Here is a 19,868-nt window from a genome sequence, read left to right on the forward strand (position 1 = left end):
AATAGCGAACAAAGAATGAAAAATCTCCAGCACTGTGGGGGCATCCTGAAGTCCAAGCATCTACCCTTTTATAAATATGGAGGGAATGCTAAGTGCTAATGATATGTCGGACACAAAAACAGACACCAGCAGGGGAAATTTTTACTTGCATTATTCCAACAGAGATTGTAAATAATCATGCCTTTTTTATAGTATTTCAATAGAGCTGCACACATACTGTATTACAACTGTGCAATTCCAAGTATGAAATCACTAATTAAAATGTATTCACAGCAAGGTTATTTCTTGAAATGAAATAGTTGGGGCGGACACAGAACACTTGAGACTACATTAGCCTTTCACCTATCAATGGAGAGACAGGAAAAAAAGAAAGATCCTGATTTCAAATTATTCTACTTTACTTGCATGTTTGAAGAGTTATGTGTGAGAGACTTGTGGTTTATTACCACACAACAAAACTATTTCATGATATTTCACCTTTCCACCAGCTCTCCAGAAGCATGGTCATTGTGGAAGTCTCAGAATGGAGGAAAGGAATTGCAGGGAAAATGGTAGAAAGATTGTTGAAAAACATTAAGCTGAGAAGCTGCTGCTGTCCCAGATGTGAAAAGCAGCAGTTGCATTGAAAGCTCCTGCAACACATCATCTGGGTATGTTCCCTGTCTGAGCAAAGCATGTGCTTGCAAGTGGGAACCAAGGTAAATGGGAAAGTGGAGGGAGCACAGTTACAAGTGAAGCTCCTCTTGTAGATGAATGTGTGCTTAGAGATCTCACATATGATTTCCTGTGACCGCCCTGGTGGATATGAACATTGGACTTCTACTTTTATTGTAGAACCCTGTCATCAGAATTGATGGAGAGCATTTTATGTCCCTCAGCCTCCATCACCAAGTTCTTTCATATTTGATCCAAATGTGTCAGTTCATCCTGTGGGCTTATGAGCTAGGCAAATAGCATTAGTCAAAGTGAAGTGTTTAAAGCAATTCAGAACAGTTACAGTAATTAAATTTGGAATTGTGAATATGAATATCAGGACTCTACTTTTCAAAAAACTTGCATACAATCAGCAAACAACCTTTATCAAAACTGCCAAATGTTTGATCAAAACATTCTTTGTGTTGAACATTGATTGCTCATGAATAATCTGAAGCCAATGAATTAAACACTTTATCCATAAATAAGGCAGAATACTAAATATCTAACTTCAAATTATGTTCCTTGATATCTCTTACAAAGAGCCTGAAATTATTACAGAGCCATGCTGCATTTTCTCAATTGTATAACTTGCCACAGGAATCCAGGTGGTAGCTGGATTTCAGTCTGGATGTGATGAAAGATATAAATTTAGATGTCCAGAGTAGGTTGGAATGTGATTTCTCCCATAAAGAAACATATTTAATGTGAGTGCTGACAGAAATACTAACACAATTGATGCTGCCAACTTACCACCCAACAAAAAACAAGCAGGAACAAGCCTGCTGTTTTCACTCATTTGAGGGAATGGAACTTGTTATTTCCAAGATACTAAGGCTCAGAGGAAAAACATAGCAGATATGTTTGATTTTAATTTTATCTGTGTGGGTCTAAAGATGTTGGTTAAACAATATAACCTTCCACACAGGGTGTTTGAGAAAGGAATGTTTTGTTATTTAGTCTCTGGCATAGAAATATGCACAATGTAGAAAGTTTCTGTATGTCTAGTTGAAGGTGTTGAGTTACACTTACTTTAGAAGCTCAAAGGAGCCCTGGCCACAAAATCATAAACAAAGTATAATAACAGAGTCAGTTATACTGAGGTGGAAAGAATGATTACCCAGCATTTTCCATAAAGATTAGTTTATAGTAGGTCCTCACCTAACAGGTTCAGTAATTCAGCATTTAAGGTTGTGGACTCACCCGTTCCCTTATTCATTGATTCCAATGCATTATTTGCCCTCAAAAGTTCTGCCAAGTTTACACAGAAATTACTTGCTAGAATGTTTAATTAGAAAACTTAGTCTAATTTACAAATGTAAGGCAGGGACTGTTTTATCAGGATGGAGAAATAATGTCAGGTAGGTTCTTTAAGAGGTTTAAAGCTGATCTGGTTTATCTGTGGAAATAACTTGCTTTTTCAAGTGAGCTCAAAAGCAGTTGAAATACCTTCAAAATTATACTGAGTGGGTATTTTTTTGGTTTCTGTGCCCACTAGAACTGGAAACTTATTGCCTACTATGACTACTGCCATGCCAGCCTGACATACACAAGCTGGCTTTTGCTTACCCCAGGCCATCTATTTTGGCTTGAAATTCAACACAACAGCACTTCAGTTTGAAAATCTTTATTTCAGGAGGATTTTTGCCTGAGTATTTATTTATTTATTTACTTATTTATTTATTGTAATCTGAATCATGCTTTATTTGTATAATTAACACATATTTTAAGTTCAGAAAAATGTGTGTGTACACCAACTAATTTTTCAATCCTCCCAAAAATGGAACAGCATCTGTACATAATGATGCTTGTCTATTTGTTGACTTGGTTGTCCAAAATTTAAGCTTTTTCCTAGGCATTGGTACATTTTTCTCCCAACTATTTCTGTGTTGGGGCCTGGAGCACATCTACCCATGAGGGGAGATTGGCTGCAGGGCTTGGGGCCAGCACAGCACCCTGGTTTGCCTGTCCCACAGATGTGCATGTGGGGAGAATGTCATGGGTGACAGGGTGAGAGGAGGTGGCATAGCAGGCAGGTAGCCTCTGTTGTCTTGATAAACAGCTAGCCCCATATCATTGCCAAAAAGAAGTCCTTGTCTTCCCAGTACGGAGCATTTGAACTCAAAAATTAAGTCCTTTTAACTTTTGAACTTTTTAGAGCTCATGAACTTTACTCGTGAAGAGCTGAGGCAATACAATTCAATTCTCTGGTGATTTTCTTTTCAGTCATAGACATGAATCACAACCACAAAAATTAGATCAGGGCATCGACTTTAGAAGTTGAATGCAGCCACAAGTGAGAAATAATAGATCAAATTCTGTAGTTCACAGATTCTTTATCAGAGTAAATTTAAAGACAAAAGAGAACTAGGGCAAAGGAAGATCTAGGGCAAATCTGTGGACTTTAAATCAGATCTACCTTCCATTATATCCACTGTCAGCATGCAAATAGGAGAACTAGTTCTGAATCCTTCTGAGTTTAAAGTGACTAAAATTACACTGTTTAGAGAAGATCAGATTCACAACAATTTCAGTTGTTGATCAGGAAAGTGGATCTTGTTGCAAAACATCAAATGCTTTTATGTCCTGAAAAGTACTAAAACAACTCAACCTCCCCCAAGATCTTTAATTATAATTAACATGCAAAAAATCATAAGCAAATTCCTAACATTTTAAAGGCATTAAGGTTTAATTGCAGGAACACAAACAGAGAAATTAGAATGTTGTTTCACACTGCCTGTGTGAACCCTTGCTCAGAAGTAAATGTGAAGTTGCGTATATCATTTTGGGAAAGCTTATTGCTTGTGAGATCAAACCAAAGGAGGATCTGATCCAGTAATTCTTATATGAAAGCAAAATTGTAAAATATATACAAAACTTTTGTTATAAACAAAACCTAAAGCACCATGTTTCCCAGTGCTGTAATTTATTAAAAATGGGAATTAATGAGAAAAATATCAAGAATAGTTTCTGCTTATCCATGTTTACTATGTAAAACTTGGCAGCCTTTTCACCTTGGAGCTAAAGAAGAGGAAGACGTAATAGGATATTTAGAGAAATGGATTTGAAGGAGACTCTGAAGTGACCTCTCTATTGCAGTGGAGTCACACCTGCATACTAACAAAAGCTGTCACCACCACAGATTAGCTTCACAGTTTTCTCTGCAGAAATTATCCTTAATACTAAAAGGAAACACAAAGAAGGGATAGCCTATCCAAAGGAACAGATTGAGGGCAGGATAATAATAAAACACTCTTACGAAGAACACTCTGTTCAACTTTTTTTTTTTTTTTTTACATATGTAGATGGACTGGCTCCAGGTGCGGAAAACTGGTAACATACATTCTGTTGTTTAGGAAAATGTAGAATTAGTATTGTTATAATTGGCAAGAATGATAGGTTTTCTTATGTCAGGGTACAACTGGAGGAAAACTCGGTGTTGGACTGTCCTGCGTTCAGCTGTAACAGTTATTTTTTTTTTCCTTTTTGGTAGCTGAATCAGTGCTGTGTGTTTGGCTTTAGTCTGAGAACAGTGCTGATAACACATCAATGGTTTTAGTTGTTGCCAAGTAATGTTTACCCTGATCAAGGACTTTTCCGTCTCTCACGCTCTGCCAGTGAGGAGGGGCACAAGAAGACGTGAGGAAGCAGAGACAGAACACCTGACCCAAACTAGCCAAAGGGGTATTCCATACCACAGCACGTCATGCCAAGTATATAAACTAGAAAGAGTTACTTGGAAGGCCCAGATTGCTGCTCGGGTTGGGCTGGGTATCGGTTGGCAGGTGGTGAGCAATTGCATTGTGCATCCTTTGTGTTTGTTTTCTTTTCTTTTTCCCCTTTAGTGTCATATTCTCTCCCCTTGTTATTTCCCTTATCATTATTACTGGTGGTAGCAGTAGTAGTTTTGTATTATACCTCAGTTATTGGACTGTTCTTTTTTCAACCTGTGGGTTTTACATTCTTTCAATTCTCCTCTCCATACACCTAGGACCAGGGTGGGGGGAGGAAAGAAGGTGGTTGGAGTGAGAGTGGGCTGCATGGTTCTGAGTTACAGGCTGGGTTTAAACCACGACATAGACCTATTTTTTTCTTGGTCCCAAGAGTGAAATTAAGATGCAAATGAGGTCAAGTACTGTAATCAATCAGTTTGTTTATTACGAAGCAATAATTATTATAAAAATGGAGATAGTGACAGGACAGATAAAAAAAAAAAAAAATGAAGCAGGAATTTGGCGTTGTCGTGGTTTAAACCCAGTCAGGCAACTTGTTCACTCACTCTCAGTGAGTGGTGCCAGGCTGACAGCAATCGAGGGCCCCCCCCCACCGGGGCTCTCGCCTTCCCCACTCCCGGAGGAACGGGGAGGAGGATTGAAAGAGTGCAACTCCTACGGGTTGAGACAAGAACAGTCCAGCAACCAATGTACAACACAAATCACCACTGCTACTACCAACTACAACAATGATAAGAGAAAATAACAAGGGAGGAGAATACGATACCACTGGCCAAGAAACGAGTCCCACCCAGAAGCCCGTGTCCTTCCGGGTAACTCCCAGTTACCCCCCACCCCGGGCCTGACATGCTGTGGTATGGAATACCTCCTTGGCTAGCCCGGGTCAGGCGCCCCGTCTCTGCTTCCTCCCGGCTTCCCCTCCTCCTTGGCAGAGCATGAGCCTCACAAAGTCCTTGGTCAGGGTAAACATCACTTAGCAACAACCGAAAACATCGGTATCACCAACGCTGTTCCCAGGCTGGAAGTCAAAACACAGCACTGCACCAGCTACCACGAAGGAGAAACATGACTGCTACTGCTGAACCCAGGACATTATCCACCCCTTATTCCATACCATTCACATCATGCTCAGATCCCACATTGTCAATACACCATCGCTCTCCTACATATATACATCCATATACATACAGACCAAGAGAAAAAAGATCATTTTCTTAGTGCATGGACCAATCCCTATAATGCTGCCGAGTCCATTCGGTCCATAATGTCAGGTTCCATCTCTTGTAACAATCTTTCGGGGCAGGAAAGGCTGTGTGCAGTATTGGATCGTTGCCTGCTGATGCTGGTCGTTCCTTTACTGTGGAACTCATCTGATTCTATCAAAGTTCATTCTCTTTTGGGATGATGGTTGGAGGGAAGTCAGGGCTAGTCGCTGGTGACCAGGAGACATCTAGTTGATGGGCTATAAAAGTATTACACAGCAGGCAACAACATAAAATTAAGTTCACTGGCTGTTTTCCCCTAAAATCAAATCCCTTTGAGGTATACATCGGACTTCCCCATCTTCCCACATTACCCACCAAGTATATGCAGGTCCCTGAGCAAAAGCAGTCCCGTGAGTGGGTTTGCCTTTACCTGAAGCAGGAATAACCCAGACTGTCTTCCCCAGCAAATTCTTTATATGCACCACAGGAACTTTATCCCCTTCCACAATCTGTAAAAGTTCTGACTGGGGTGGGCCAACCCTGTTGGCAAAACCTCTGGTGTTGACCAACCAGGTGGCCTTTGGTGTGTATCCCAATGCTTGAAAGTTCCCCCACCCATTGCTCTCAGTGTAGTTTTTAACAGCCCATTGTACCATTCAATTTTCCCAGAGGCTGGTCCGTGGTAGGGGATGTGATATACCCACTCAATGCCATGCTCTTTGGCCCAAGTGTCTATAAGGTTATTTCAGAAATGAGTCCCATTGTCTGACTCAATTCTCTCTGGGGTGCCGTGTCGCCACAAAATCTGTTTCTCAAGGCCCAGGATAGTGTTCCGGGCAGTGGCATGGGGCACAGCGTATGTTTCCAGCCACCCGGTGGTTGCTTCCACCATGGTAAGCACATGGTGCTTGCCTTGGCGGGTCGTTGACTGCGTGATATAGTCAATCTGCCCGGCCTCCCCATATTTATACTTCAGCCATCGTCCTCCATACCAAAGAGGCTTTAACCGCTTGGCTTGTTTAATTGCAGCACATGTTTCACACTCATGAATAACCTGGGCAATAGTGTCCATTGTTAAGTCCACCCCTCGATCACGAGCCCATCTATATGTTGCATCTCTGCTCTGATCACCTGAAGTGTCATGGGCTCACCAGGCCAAAAATAGTTCACCCTTATGTGGCCAGTCTAAGTCCATCTGAGCCACTTCAATCTTAGCTGCTTTATCCACTTGTTGGTTGTTCTGGTGTTCCTCAGTGGCCCGACTCTTGGGTACATGGGCATCTACATGACGTATCTTCACCACCAGGTTCTGCATCCAGGCAGCAATATCTTGTCACAGTGCAGCAGCCCAAATGGGTTTACCTCTGCATTGCCAGTTGCTCTGCTTCTATTGCTGCAACAACCCCCCACAGGGCATTTGCCACCATCCATGAGTCAGTATAGAGATAAAGTACTGGCCACTTTTCTCGTTCAGGAATGTCCAAGGCCAGCTGGATGGCTTTCACCTCAGCAAACTGACTCGATTCACCCTCTCCTTCAGCAGTCTCTGCAACTTGTCGTCCAGGACTTCATTCAGCTGCCTTCCATCTGCGATGCTTTCCCACAACACAGCAAGAGCCATCAGTAAACAAGGCATACTGCTTTTCACTTTCTGACAGTTTATTATATGGTGGGGCCTCTTCAGCACGCACCGCCTCCTCCTCTGGTGACATTCCGAAATCTTTGCCCTCTGGCCAGTCCATGATGACTTCTAGAATGCCTGGATGACAGATTTCCTATTCGAGTTCATTGTGTAATTAGTGCATCCCATTTACTCCATGTAGCATTGGTTGCATGATGTGTAGAGGAGACCCTGCCGTTGAACATCCAGCCCAGCACGGGCAACTGGGGTGCCAGGAGGAGCTGTGCTTCAGTGCCAATCACTTCCGAAGCAGCTCGAACCCCTTCATAGGCTGCCAGTATCTTTCTCAGTTGGGGTATAGCTGGCCTCAGATCCTTTGTATCCCCGACTCCAAAAGCCGAGGGGTCAACCTCAAGTCTCTCCTGGAGCTTTCTGCCAGAGGCTCCAGGTAGGACCATTCTCCCCAGCTGCAGTGCACAGTACATTTTTTACATCTGGCCCGGTCCGGATGGGTCCAAGGGCTACTGCATGGACTATCTCGTGTTTAATTTGCTCAAAGGCTTGTTGCTGCTCAGGGCCCCATTTAAAATCATTGTTCTTCCTGATCACATGATAGAGAGGGCTTACAATCAAACTGTAATTTGGGATGTGCATTCTCCAGAACCCCACAGCACCCAAGAAAGCTTGCGTTTCTTTCTTATTAGTTGGTGGAGACATTGCTGTTATCTTGTTGATCACATCTGTGGGGATCTGTCTACATCCATCTTGCCATTTTATTCCCCAAAATTGAATCTCCTGTGCAGGTCCCTTGAACTTACTCCGTTTTATGGCAAAATCAGCTTTCAGCAGGATTTGGATTATTTTCCTCCCTTTCTCAAAGACTTCTTCTCCTGTATCGCCCCACACAATAATGTCATCAATGTATTGCAGGCGTTCTGGAGCTTGCCCCTGTTCCAGTGCATTCTGGATCAGTCCATGGCAAATGGTAGGGCTGTGTTTCCACCCCTGGGGCAGTCGGTTCCAAGTGAACTGGACAACCCTCCAAGTAAAAGCAAACTGTGGCCTACACTCTGCTGCCAAAGGAATTGAGAAAAATGCATTGGCAATATCAATCGTGGCATACCACTTGGCTGCCTTTGACTCTAGTTCATACTGAAGTTCTAGCATGTCCGGTACGGCAGCACTCAATGGTTGTGTGACTTCATTCAGGCCACGATAGTCTACTGTTAGTCTCCATTCTCCATTAGACTTTCTCACTGGCCATATGGGGCTATTAAAAGGCGAGTGGGTCCTGCTGATCACTCCCTGACTCTCACATCTACGGATCAGCTGATGGATGGGAATCAGGGAGTCTCAGTTGGTGCGATATTGCCGCCGGTGCACTGTTGTGGTCGCAATTGGCACTTGTTGTTCTTCAACTTTCAGCAACCCCACAGCAGAGGGATCTTCTGAGAGACCAGGCAAGGTGGACAGCTGCTCAATTTCCTCAGTCTCCAAAGCAGCAATACCAAAAGCCCACTGGTACCCTTTTGGGTCTTTGAAGTACCCTCTCTTGAGGTAGTCTATGCCGAGGATGCATGGAGCCTCTGGACCAGTCACAATAGGGTGCTTTTGCCATTCCCTCCCAGTCAGGCTGATTTCAGCCTCCAGCACAGCCAACTCTTGGGATCCTCCTGTCACTCCAGAAATATAGATAGGTTCCAGCCCTTGACAGCTTGATGGCATCAAGGTACACTGTGCACCGGTATCTACTAGAGCCTTATACTTCTGTGGGACTGATGTGTCAGGCCATCTGATCCACACAGTCCAGTAAATCCGATTGTCCCCTACCTCTACCTGGCTGGAGGCAGGGCCCCTCTAATGGTCATCACAGGGTTGGACACTTAAGTCAGGGTAAAAGGGATTATTCTTTGTTATCACAGGAGCTGGAGTAAAATCAGCTCTTCCACTGCATCTGGGAACCTTCTCACCAGAGACTGAAGCCGTAGTTCTCATGGGACGATCAGTCTTGGCCCTTGCTCCCCTCTTCAGTTCACTCACCTGTTCCTCCAAAGCTGAAGTAGGTTTTCCATCCCACTTTGTCATGTCTTCTCCGTGATCCCACAGGTAAAACCATAGGGTACCCTGTGGCGTATACCTTCTGTATCTCCTCTCTCAAACAATAGGACACATTTTGTTAATAGCTGAGATGTGTGTTGGTACACGTCAGGAGCTGGATAAGTCAGATAGATCATCCCTCAATTGTTTGAGGTCCTGGGACAGTTTTTCCAGAGCTGAGATGATGGAAGGGGTGAGATTGTTTTCGAACTCTCGGTGTTTATGAACCATTTCATCCACTGTTAGTGGTACTATGTCATTCCAGGTTACTGTTGCCAATGAATGGGCATATGATGACGGTGCATTCCGTGTAAGTTTTCGCCACATGGGTCGTGTACATTCAACTTCATCTGGATCTATGGGTGTATCCCCATTATTCGGCTTGATGTGATAGATCATCTCTACGATGGCTGATTTCCTCAGAGACTGGATGCCTTTGTCTATAGTAGTCCACTTGGCCGAACAACTCACAACATCATCCTTGTATGGAAACCTTTCTTTCACAGCTGCCAAGAGCCGCCTCCAAAGACTGAGGGACTTTTTCTCTCTTGCAATTGCTTTGTCAATTCCCCCTTCTCTAGCAAGTGATCCCAGCTGCTTGGCTTCTGTACCTTCTAGCTCGTGACCATCGGCCCCATTGTCCCAGCATCGGAGTAACCAGGTGATGATGTGCTCCCCTGGTTGACAGGTAAAATCTTTTCGCATATTCCGCAGCTCGGTTGAAGTCCGAGGTTGAGAAGTTACCTCTTCTTCGTCATGTGATGATGACTCCTGATCAGATTCTGGACCGGGTGGTGAATTCATTGTTTCTTCATCTCGCTTCACCCTTCTTGCCTCTTTTTCGCTTGTTCTCTTGCGTACAGGGGCACGATATTGGTACGAATTGGTCCTCTGGTTTGGCTGCAGTGATTATCACTGTGGTTTGAGTAGCAACTGTACTTGTTGCTGGGGGTGGTGCAGCTGCTGTGCTTGGAGCTGGGGTAACCGCGCTGTCTGATGCAGTCGAAGTTTGAGCAGCTGCTGTACTTGCCACTGGGGTAGCTGCGCTGTTCATTGCAGCCAAAGTTTGAGTAGCGACTGTACTTGTCGCTGGGGGTGGTGAAGCTGCTGTGCCTGGAGCTGGAGTAGCTGCGCTGACTGTTGCTTTGCCCTCAGATCTGCTGACATTCTTTTCCTTTTGAAGGTGCTGGATAGTGTTGAACAAGGCCCTGTAAGCATAGGCCAAGCCCCAGCACATTGACATGATTTGTCTATCTCTGGTATGGCCAGAATGACCACACACCTCATTTAAGTGTTTTACTAATTCTTCTGGATTTTGCAGTTGTTTGGTAGTGAAATTCCAAAGTACTGGAGGGGCCCACTGACCTAGATACTTTCCCATACTATCCCACACACCCTGCCAGACTGTCCAGCCTCAGGGAAAATCTCTTGGTCCTCCTACATTGTCATTTGATCCCAGACAAGACCCAAACCTGACTCAGCTTAACTCCTGAAATCAGTCGTGGGCAAAACACACTCTGTATGCGTGCTAGCATGGTGATTCCCATCACGATCAGCAAACCAGTCTCAACAGCATTAAAAGGCCATTCAAAAAATTCAAAACTCTCAAATGTAAATGGTATGGGGGGGGACTGGGAGGGTAAAGGGATGTCTCCTTCACAGGTTGAGCACCTGAGAAGGAGAAAAAAGATGTGTAATTGCTAAGCACTTCTATTATATACCTCCCAAAGTATAAAGGTGGTGACCACACTGGGAACATAAGCCAGATCAGTTTCATGATCAATGATTCTATTGTATTACAAGTCATTACCATAAAGTACAATGAGACAAAAACCTTAGCCCAAGCCCCACACTTGAAAAACACTAATACAGCAAATACCAGATGGAAGTAAGATATGATATACTGCAACTGTGAGGAACAACCTTGAGAGCCAATGAATCAGCATTGTGACGAGTGACTATTAATCCGGTCAGATCTGTTGTTATCTCAACCCCTCGTGCCCCATGTTGGGCACCAAAAAGAACTGTCGTGGTTTAAACCCAGTCAGGCAACTTGTTCACTCACTCCCAGTGAGTGGTGCCAGGCTGACAGCAATCAAGGCCCCCCCCCCCCCCCGGGGCTCTCCCTTTCCCTGCTCCCGGAGGAACGGGGAGGAGGATTGAAAGAGTGCAACTCCTACAGGTTGAGACAAGAACAGTCCAACAACCAATGTACAACACAAATCACCACCGCTACTACCAACGACAACAATGATAAGAGAAAATAACAAGGGAAGAGAACACAATACCACCGTCCAAGAAACGAGTCCCACCCGGAAGCCCGTGTCCTTCCGGGTAACTCCCAGTTACCCCCCACCCCGGGCATGACATGCTGTGGTATGGAATACCTCCTTGGCTAGCCTGGGTCAGGCGCCCCATCTCTGCTTGCTCACAGCTTCCCCTCCTCCCTGGCAGAGCATGGGCCTCACAAAGTCCTTGGTCAGGGTAAACATCACTTAGCAACAACCGAAAACATCAGTTTCACCAATGCTGTTCCCAGGCTGGAAATCAAAACACAGCACTGCACCAGCTACACCGAAGGAGAAACATGACTGCTACTGCTGAACCGAGGACAGGGGTGTAGAGAGATAGGCACCACTGTGGATCCAGCAGTGTCCCAGTGGTTCATGGTCATTATCCTCAGTGGTGGGAGTCCTCCAGGGTCTATAGTTGGTATCAGAGGTGGTGAGAGTCCTCCAGGGTCCGTAGTTGGTGTCAGAGCAGAGTGTCCCCAGGAGTCCATAGTAGTCGTCAGAGGTGGATGTCCTCATGGAGGTGTCCTCATAGAGGTGTTCCTCATGATGATTACCTTTTCCCCCTTTTATTATGAGCTGGGAGGAGTACCTCTGTTCTTAATGTCACATACTAGGTGTTCCTGGTGGACCAGTATCACTGGTCTTGCAGCCAGCTCTAAAGTGCACATCTGCAGCAGTTCTTGGGATAATGGGCAGCAATTCCTCACACCAGTTCCCAAGATAATGGAAGAGTCTTACCTCAGCTTCTCACACCCATCTCTCAGACAATTGTCTCTGGAATCCCAACTCAGCTTCTTAGACCATTCTTTGAGACAGTGGGCAGTGGAGTCTGATTTCAGTTCAGTTTCTCACAACTTAGAACTATTGGGATCTGACTTGAAAAAGAATTTCGTGATATGCTCCAGATGAGAGTTGTCTTTAGTGCTGTATAAAACAATAGAAAGAAAATCAGTGTGTGATTACTGGAAGCAACATTCTTCATGTGGACAATTTGTTGCCCATTGGACTGAGATCACAAAATAGTTTAGGTTAGAAGGGACCATAGGTTAGAAGGATAAAGCTCATCTAGTTCCACCCCCCATGCAATGAGCAGGGACACCTTTCAACTACATCGGGTTGCTCAGAGCCCTATCCAACCTGGCCTTGAATGTTTTCAGGAATGGGGCATCTATTACCTCTCTGAGCAACCAGTGCCAGTGTCTTACTGTAAAATATTTCTTTATATCTACCTTCTTTTCCTTTAAAACCATTACCACTTGTCCTATTGCTACAGGCAACATCTAGGCTAACATCTATCCTTATTTTTCTCACCCCCTTAAGCATTGAAAGGCCACAAATAGATGGGTTTAAGTCAAAAGTAAAAGGGCCAGATGTAATTTAAGTCAGCTTTGGTTCAGAAAAGTGTGTGCTTTATTTTAAGCATATGGAAAGACTCATGTCTTCAGTAGTGTGATGGTGAAGGAGTTGGACAATTTGGCTTTCTCTTAGTTTGGACTTTTTGGACTCTTCATGAAAAGCTTAACAAAGTACAGTATTTGTTATCTTTGGCTTCAAAGTAGGGGGGTTATTTGCTGGATAAATTTGTGAGGTCACACAATGCTCAAAATAAACTCTCCCTACAGGATTAAATATAACTTTTAATTGTTATGTAGCTGATATAACATCTTAATCAACATCTTATCTTGGGGTTAGAGGAATATTATTTTAAACATGCAGCTTTAACCTTCATTGATTTCAAGGACTCTGCCATTATCCCATTTTCCAGGGTGAGGTCTCTAATTACTGAACATTCTGGTGCTTAATTTCATGCGATAAGCCTAAAACTAATAGATAAATGGTCTCACTTCATTCTGAGGACAAAATCATTTGCAGAAAATGATGTAGAAAATGTGGGAAAAAGATGTTTGAAAGAAAAAACTACAGACAGTACCTAGAAACAGATGTTTTATATAACAAAATATCATTTAAACAAGGCTTGCTTACAATTTACTGTTAGGCCACAAAGAAGTTTCTTTTGTGTGATTCTTTTATCACTGTGCTAAAAAAGCTCCACCAATTATTTATTAAAATAATTACTATTAATTTATTATTTATTTAAAAAGCTCCACCGAAATACAGATTTTCGTCAGTGAAAAATAAATCCAGATGAACAGCAATCAAGGCTTTTGTGGCAGCTAAAAAACTCTATTTTTCTTTACCATATGCTCATGAGCAGCTATGTTTGAAACAGCTGGTTTGAAACAGGTTAAAGAGTCTTGGGGACTATTCATGTCATTGCTTTTTATTTCAACCATTAGGACTAAATTGTAAAGTTGGGGATGCCAAATTAAAAGTGAATTCCTGTCTAACTTGGTATCTCTACAGATGTTAGCCTTTACAAAACTGCACTCCTACCTTATCCACTCCTCAAATTCTGTATTACCAAGAGTGTGTCATTGACCTCTAACCCACCCCAAAACCCACTGTGTGACCTTGAAGAATGTAGGATCTATACTATGATAGCCCAATAGGTGTCAAAAGGACAGCGACGCAAGTAAGACGAAACAAATAATTTTGACCTATGTATTACGCACCCTGTTATACATGAAGTTAACATAATATGGTCTTAAGGGAAAATCCTCTGACAAGGCATAAGGCTGAATTACCTCTTTGCCTAGGAGAAATATCTCCTCAGAAAGGACTCTGGTTTGTTGTTTTTTTTTCAAGTCAGGTTTTGTCTATGTATTCATCTGGCGTCCTTCTTAACTATATAGATGGTTTTATATATTGCAATAGAACTCTATAGGTACCTTGGTATTAGTGGGATATCAGCAAGAGCCTCTTCTAGTATGTATAAAAGAAGCTCTAAACCAAGAAACAGTAGTTTAGTGTTTAGGAACTCCAGGAAGATATACCAACATTTTATCAGCTGATAAAAATATACCAGCTGGTATATTTTTAAAAATAAAACTTCCTAGGTGTAGTAGATGTATATAACTTTGAACTGTCTAGATGAAAACACTTTGAATACCTTTAGTAAGGATAATAATGTACCCTTTCTGAAGAAAAAAATCCTTTGATATACTTTTATCCTTTCCCTCCTATTGTTGCATCATTGGAAGCGAGAACAGAAATGGAAGGTAGTTTTTAAATCCCACACAGTCCTGGGTTTGTTCCTTCCAAACTGTCAAATTGTCCTGCTGTCGTGGTTTAAACCCAGTCAGGTAACTTGTTCACTCACTCCCAGTGAGTGGTGCCGAGCTGACAACAATCGAGGTCCGTGTTCCCCCCCCCCCCCCCCACCGGGGTTCTCCCCCACTCCCGGAGGAACGGGGAGGAGGATCGAAAAAGTGCAACTCCCACGGGTTGAGACAAGAACAGTCCAGCAACCAATGTACAACACAAATCACCACCGCTACTATCAACTATAACAATGATAAGGGAAAATAACAAGGGAAGAGAATACGATACCACCAGCCAAGAAAACGAGTTCCACCCGGAAGCCCATGCCCTTCCGGGTAACTCCCAGTCACCCCCCACCCCGGGCATGACGTGCTGTGGTATGGAATACCTCCCTGGCTAGCCCGGGTCAGGCGCCCCGTCTCTGCTTCCTCCCGGCTTCCCCTCTTCCCTGGCAGAGCATGAGCCTCACAAAGTCCTTGGTCAGGGTAAACATCACTTAGCAACAACTGAAAACATTGACTTCACCAACACTGTTCTCAGGCTGGAAGTCAAAACACAGCACTGTACCAGCTACCACAAAGGAAAAGAAAAACATGACTGCTACTGCTGAACCGAGGACATTATCCACCCCTTATTCCATACCATTCACGTCATGCTCAGATCCCACATTTTCAATATACCATCACTCTTATCTTAGTGCATGGACCAGTCCCTATAAAGCTGCTGAGTCCATCTGGTCCATGATGTCAGGCTCCATCTCTTGTAACAGTCTTCCAGAGCAGGAGAGACTGTGTGCAGTGTTTACGCTCGTGAATAACCTGGGCAATAGTGTCCATTGCTAAGTCCACCCCTCGATCATGAGTCCATCTCTATGTGGCATCTCTGCTCTGATGGCCTGAGGTGTCATGTACCCACCAGGCTTAAAATAATTCACTGTCCCCTTAAGCAGTTTCTGCAGCTTGCTGCTGGGGACTCCATACAGCTGCCTTCCATCTCCGACGCTTCCAAAGCACTGGAGGGGCCCAGTGGACTAGATAGTTGCCCATACTGTCCCACACACCCTGCCACTCATGACTGTCCAGCCTTGGGGAAAATCTCTTGGTCCCCCTATATCCTCGTCTAACCCCAGACAAGACCCAAACCTGACTCTGTTTAACTTCTGAGATCAGACAAAATGGTGGTGGGTAGCACACAGCCTGTATGTGTGCCAACACGCTGATCCCCATCACAATCAGCAGGCAGGTCGCAAGGATACCCAAAGGCCATTCAAAACCTTCAGAACTCTCAAACGATGCTGCTGTACTTGTCACTGGGGCTGGTGTAGCTGCTGTGCTTGCCGGCTCTCCCACCGCCAGCTTCTCTTTTCCTGAGTCCAGCTCTTCCTCCTCTGCCTTGCTGGGAAATGCTGCGTGGTCTCCTGCATCCTCCTGGGGCTCGGCGGGCGGCTTCCGGGGAATGCTCTCGGCCGTCGCGGGGCTGGGCTCTGCCGCGGGGCTCGGCTCCTCCGCGGGGCTCGGCTGTTCCGCGGGGCTCGGCTGTTCCGCGGGGCTCGGCTCCTCCGCCGCCTTCTCCCGCTGCTCGGCAGCCCCTTCCTTCTGCTCCTCGATCTCCCCGACCTCCTTCACCGGCAGCCGTCCCCCGGCCGCGCTCCCGCCGCCGCTTGGTCCCCGGGGCCGCTCTCCCGTGCTGCTTCGGCTGCCGCCTGCTCCCGGGGCCGCTCCCCCTCGGCTCCCCGCAGCCTCACGAAGATGGAGAGTAGGGCGAGGGCCAGGCCGGTGAAGAGCAGCCGGACGGCCAGGTACAAGTCCACGGCCACATCCGTCCCGCCCTGCTGCTGGAGCCCACCCATGTTACAAGCCATTGCCATAAAGCACAGTGAGACAAGATCCTTAGCCCAAGCCCCACACTTGATAAACACTAACACAGCAAATACCGGCTCTAAGTAAGTTACAACATTCTGAAGCTGTGAGATCACGAAGAACAACTCTGAGAGCCAATAAATCAGCATTGTGACGAGTGACTATTAATCCGGTCAGATCTGTCGTTATCTCACCCCTTCGAGCCCCACGCTGGGCGCCAAAAAGAACTGTCGTGGTTTAAACCCAGTCAGGTAACTTGTTCACTCACTCCCAGTGAGTGGTGCTGAGCTGACAACAATCGAGGTCCGTGTTTCCCCCCCCCACCGGGGTTCTCCCCCACTCCCGGAGGAACGGGGAGGAGGATCAAAAATGTGCAACTCCCACGGGTTGAGACAAGAACAGTCCAGCAACCAATGTACACAAATCACCACTGCTACTATCAACGACAACAATGATAAGGGAAAATAACAAGGGAAGAGAATACGATACCACCGGCCAAGAAAACGAGTTCCACCCGGAAGCCCGTGCCCTTCCGGGTAACTCCCAGTCACCCCCCCACCCCGGGCATGACGTGCTGTGGTATGGAATACCTCCCTGGCTAGCCCGGGTCAGGCGCCCCGTCTCTGCTTCCTCCCGGCTTCCCCTCCTCCCTGGCAGAGCATGAGCCTCACAAAGTCCTTGGTCAGGGTAAACATCACTTAGCAACAACCGAAAACATCGGTTTCACCAATGCTGTTCCCAGGCTGGAAGTCAAAACACAGCACTTTACCAGCTACCATAAAGGAAAAAAAAACATGACTGCTACTGCTGAACCCAGGACACCTGCGTTCAGTTACTTGTCTCGTTTTCTGTAGCTGATGCAGTGCTGTGTGTTTGGCTTTATTTTGAGAACAGTGCTGATAACACACCAATGGTTTTAGTTGTTGCCAAGTAGTGTTTACCCTGATCAAGGACTTTTCCATCTCTCAAACTCTGCCAGTAAGGAGGGGCACAAGAAGCCATGAGGGAGCAGAGACAGGACACCTGACCCAAACTAGCCAAAGGGGTGTTCCATACCACAGCACGTCATGCCCAATATATAAACTAGAGAGAGTTACTTGGAAGGCCCAGATTGCTGCTCAGGTTGGGCTGGGTATCGGTTGGCTGGTGGTGAGCAATTGTATTGTGCATCACTTGGGTGTTTTTTTCCTTCCCTTTTTAGCTTTATATTCTCTCTCCTTGTTATTTCCCTTATCATCATTATTATTAGTGGTCGTAATAATAGTTTGGTATGGTACCTCAGTTATTGGACTGTTCTCATCTCAACCCATGGGTTTTACATTCTTTCGATTCTCCTTCCCACCCCATCAGGAGCAGGGGGGGAGGAAGAAGGGAAAGAGCGAGAGAGCGGCTGCATGGTTCTGAGTTACCAGCAGAGCTTAAACCACAACACAAATATTCCCTGGCTTTCCTATTAGTGGTGTAGGGCACTGACTTTGTGATCAAGATCGGATGTTTTGCTTCAGAGAGAGAGAGAGGGGCTTATTATTTTCTGACAGCTAGCAGAATTACTGCTGTAGCTTGAGGGGCTGAGAGTGACAGACTCATTCCTGTGTCTGCCCCATGATATTTAAGCTATCTATGTAGTTTCCTGCACTTTGTTACAGAAAAAAACACTGTGAAATGGTGTTGCAAGTCCTAAATGCTGAATAATAACTTTTCTAGCAAATTACGTAATGCTAACAGGGTGTTGTAGCAGTCCCCCACTGATGTCTAACCTGTGCCAACAAAGAACAGGAATGCTAGCAATTGATAGTTATGTGAGGTGTTCCTTTAGCTCAGGTGTTAATGACTGAATGTTGTTTTTTTTTGTTGTTGAAAGTCAAATAGGTGATTCCTGCTGAGCCCAATACAGGTATGCATACAGTGAGCAGCTACTCACTTGCTGTACTAGACATCTTTTTACATTCTGTACTCTTTGCATATATGCAATAGATGTTAGAGAAACATAGACCCCTTACAGCAGCAGGCAAGACCCTTTCCTGCATCAGGGGCATACTCAGTACAGGAAGGTGGGTGATCTATGTGAATCAGCAGAATCTCCAGCCTGACTTGGACTGGTTACTAATCATCTTTGCTTTGAATCTTAAAAAGGACTTAGGCTCAACAATGCCATATGAATGTGTAAGAATTCAGAACCTATACAGGTTGTCTGGGTTGCAAGGTTACAGTGAAGATGTGCCTGAAGATGTGCCTGTGCTGTGTATCTCAGAGAGATGTGAGCATGAGCTGGGTAGTGCAGTAACATGGCAAGTGGCTAACTATCTAAAGGAATTCAACACAGCCATAATACTAAAGAAGTCTTCTGAATTACGAGTGGCCAGTGCAGTTACTGAGGGCCATCCCAAGTACAGGAGATGATGAGTTTTGTCCTGTTAAAGCTACTCCCAAGAAAGTGCCCCCTTCCATTGATCAATCTGGAGGTTATCTCCAGAGAACTGAGATGATTTCAGTCATTTCTTCGTAAAGCATAGCTACCAAAGGAAGAAAACACATTAGAGACCTATCCTTCTTCTACTGACCTCTTTACAGTATCTTAATAAGTCAATCACTCAGGCACAGAAAACAATAATTTTCATTTTCTGCTTTAGGATTTTAAAACTTTATTTGTTCCCCACACTCTAAGGAAAAGGCTCTATGGTCAATGGTGAAAAAATGACCAAATACCCTCCATACACACAAGATTTGCTTCAAAATTACTATCCAAATAAATGGGCCAGAGGGACTCTACAGGCAACATGGTGTTCAGTGCTTCTGGCAGAATTATTGATGGGTCACACAGTAGTTGAATGAGAGTTCTTTTTTTCTGTGTTGTAATAAAGAGCAGAATAAAATTCAGTAGCACATCTATCCTTTTAAATAAAAGAATGCATTACTTCTGAAAATGTGTTATTCCCTATGTCCATATGTATAGGAAGCAAGTTCTATATTTGCATTTCAGATATGACTGAAGTGATTCCTGTGTGTACTATCTTCAACATGCCCACACCAGTATGCACAAGTGCATGCAGATGTAGTAAAGATGTTTTAAAATAAGAGGCATATTACTAATGTATTGCTAGTAACAACATTGTCTCCTAATGTCATTTGTGTAGTGCTCATGTTTAAACCATGCCTTTAGTTTTCTGTTACGATGAAACTACATGGCTGTTTAAATACAAAAT

At 44.6% G+C, this 19,868-nt stretch overlaps 1 long non-coding RNA gene across 1 annotated transcript; it reads left to right on the top strand.

The window, feature by feature from the left end:
• The first annotated feature begins 226 nt into the window (after positions 1 to 226).
• LOC134164769 (uncharacterized) lies at positions 227 to 19,590 on the top strand. Its single transcript, XR_009965245.1, has 2 exons — positions 227 to 698; positions 18,921 to 19,590. It is a non-coding gene; the product is annotated as an uncharacterized LOC134164769 (long non-coding RNA).
• The last annotated feature ends 278 nt before the right edge of the window (positions 19,591 to 19,868 follow it).

Source organism: Pezoporus occidentalis, unplaced genomic scaffold (assembly GCF_034315485.1).
Source record: "Pezoporus occidentalis ecotype Australia unplaced genomic scaffold, CSIRO_AGI_Poc_V1 ctg224, whole genome shotgun sequence".
Taxonomy (NCBI): Eukaryota; Metazoa; Chordata; class Aves; order Psittaciformes; family Psittacidae; genus Pezoporus; species Pezoporus occidentalis.